The sequence below is a fragment of the Benincasa hispida genome, chromosome 4, assembly GCF_009727055.1.
Source record: "Benincasa hispida cultivar B227 chromosome 4, ASM972705v1, whole genome shotgun sequence".
Classification (NCBI taxonomy): domain Eukaryota; kingdom Viridiplantae; phylum Streptophyta; class Magnoliopsida; order Cucurbitales; family Cucurbitaceae; genus Benincasa; species Benincasa hispida.
In genome coordinates, this window is record NC_052352.1 from 13,117,418 (window position 1) to 13,120,424 (window position 3,007).

Genomic DNA, 3,007 nt, shown 5'->3' on the forward strand with positions numbered 1-3,007 from the left:
ATGAACTTTTCCACTCCTAACTCATATTCGCCAGACATCCCATTTTCCATCATCCATGACTAGTCCATTGTATAAAAATAGAAAACTTAGTTTTTCGTAATTAGCCCCCAAACAAGGAAAAAACTGCATGAAATGTTATTAGTCAATCTGGTATGAGAAGGAAGTATATTCTCCAACTTTCACAAATTAAACTTAAAACAAATAACAATCAACTTACACTTACCTATTAAAATGGAAACTAAAGCAACCCAAATATATACATAACCATGGTGAAAGATTAAACCATAAAAAACATATATTTCAAAACAACCTAAATATGCATAAACCATACACTATTGGACGACAGTATACATGTATATAAGCTAGAAATATCGAACTTCAACATAAATCTAATTAAGTTAAATGGCAATAACTAAAATCTAAAAACAAAGGTTTAAAATAAAATAAAAATAATTACTTCACCATAATTGTTTGGTTCTGAAAGTGGCAACTTTGGTGTGGACGTCGATTATTTGACTATGATCGTCGTAAATCTGATAGTGGATGACGGTGAGTATCGATGAAGGACGATCAATGAGTATCGACGGAGAACGATGAGCGAAACGAAGAAACGCTGCAACGCATTCGTGGAGTTGATTGATTCGACTCGTCGGAAAGCATCCGATATGGAAATAGAGGATGTGCGACGAGGGTAGGGGAACATCCGATATGGATATGGAAATAGGGAAACGAAGAAACTCCGAGGTTGACTGTTTGGCTTCGCAGTTTAACTGGCCGACGAGGGTAGGGGAAAAGTCTACTTCAAATTCTTAGAAATAATGTTAAGTTAGAGTTTTAATTTATCTTTATTAAACAAATTAATTATTAGTTATATTTAATGATCATTAATAAATGTCATCAATTGATGACATTTTAAAACTGTCACAAATTATAAGAAATCCGAAAATTTCCGCTTTTTCCCGCCAAAAATGCGAATTTTCACATTTATGAAACTTTTCCCTTTTCCCTTTCTCCCTCTCAAATTTACTATACAAATATGTTATGGTAGATTAAATTTCTGGTAGTGTTAGCCACACCAACATATAGATTAATAAAGTATAAGATAACATATATATATATATATATATATATATATATATATATATATAATGTATTAAATTAATTTAACTTGTCAAATATTCGAAATTAACTTAATGAATAAATATACTCAATGTCTCATATCTTTTAGTTAATTAAAAAAAGAAAGTAATTTGACTCAAAATACATAGGCATCATCAATGGATAACGTACATATCTTGAATAGAAAGCAACCAGAAGGAACTGTACAAAAAAACATCCTCAGTTTATTATTATTATTATTATTATTATTATTATGAAAATGAGAGAAGGTTGACCAATGAATAACGTGATAAATTGGAAGAGAAAAGTTAAAAGGAAGACGAGGGTACCGGCCACGGGTATCCACTTCCAACTTCAACTTCCACCGACATCCTTTATTTTATTTATATCAATATATTTTATATCACCAATTACTATTTTTTTCCTTATAATATTTGCTTTCTTTCTTTAAATTCTAAGCAATGTTCAAAATATTGAAGTTTCGATTCTATTAAAATGTCCAACGAAATATTAAAAAAATATCGATATTGATAGATATTTTAAACAGTTTATTAAAAGAAGAGTATTGTTTTAAATAATAAAACTATCCGAAAAATATTTTCTAATATAGTAAAATGTCGTTGTCTATCAGTGATAGATAATTATAGACATCGATAGACATTTATTAGTGTCAGTGATAAATACTGATAGACAGTGACATTTTGCTATATTGGTAACTAAGTTGGCTCATTTTTCTACATTTGAAAGCAATCCAAAAAAATTGAAAAAAAAAATATAAGTTAGTAAATAAATAATTTATATGGTTTTAAATAAGGTAAAATGTTCACCATTTATATTATTCACATTAATAATATATTTTTTTATTTTTTATTTTATTAATTTTTAATGATGTAATGAAAATATTGATTAATCTCTTGTATTGATGTTGAACTCATAGAAATATGAAAATTTCAATAGTATTTTACGTCTCTAAAACCTATTAGATTTTGTTCTTCCATTCTAAAGTGTCTATTTTAGTTCTTAAAAATTTAATGTCTATTTTATTTTGTATATTCAAACTTTCCCAATAACTTCCGATTGTTTATTTAGTGTCTAAATTTAAAAGAACCATTTTAATTATTGTCATTGTTCCAACCATTGTATATACTCCTATCATATAATAACAATGATTAAAATAATTTTTTTTCTATATATATAAATATAAAGTTTAAAGATATACTAAATATTAAATAGTATATTAATTTTAGAGACTAACGAAAATATTTAACAAATGAAGAATAAAGTTAAAATTAGTCGAAGATAAACTTTAAACATTGTTAACATAAATTATGACTTGTGGTTATGAGTCCTAATTCTCCTGATTAGTATTTTCTTTCTGGTACTTTGCTATCTTTCTTTCTTGTATTATTGATGTCTATTTATTTTTCCATTCACTTATGTAAAGATGTGTTGATTATGTTTGATTATTCAATAATATACATAAAACAACAAACATATTCTTAATTAAACACATAAAATGTGAATAATCCATATTTACAACAAAAATGGAAGTATATATACACTAAAATCAACTGTACTTCATCATTCCTTCACTTACTAAAAGTGCACATTTAAAAAAAAATAAAATTAAACCATATAGAAAATTTGATCATTTAATTAAACTAAACATAGTTTTGAAGAAGAAGAGTTGTGTCATTTTCATATCCTTACATTTATTTTTTATTTTCCAAGTAACTCTTGTTTTACCCTAATGGCTAGTTGTTTAGTAAAGATCTATATTAATGTTGAAATTAATTTTTTTTTTTTTTTTGAATAAAACCTAAATTTAAATGAGTGGTAATCTATTGTAGGGGTGGAGGTATTCTATTTGAAAGTAATTAATGCTTTG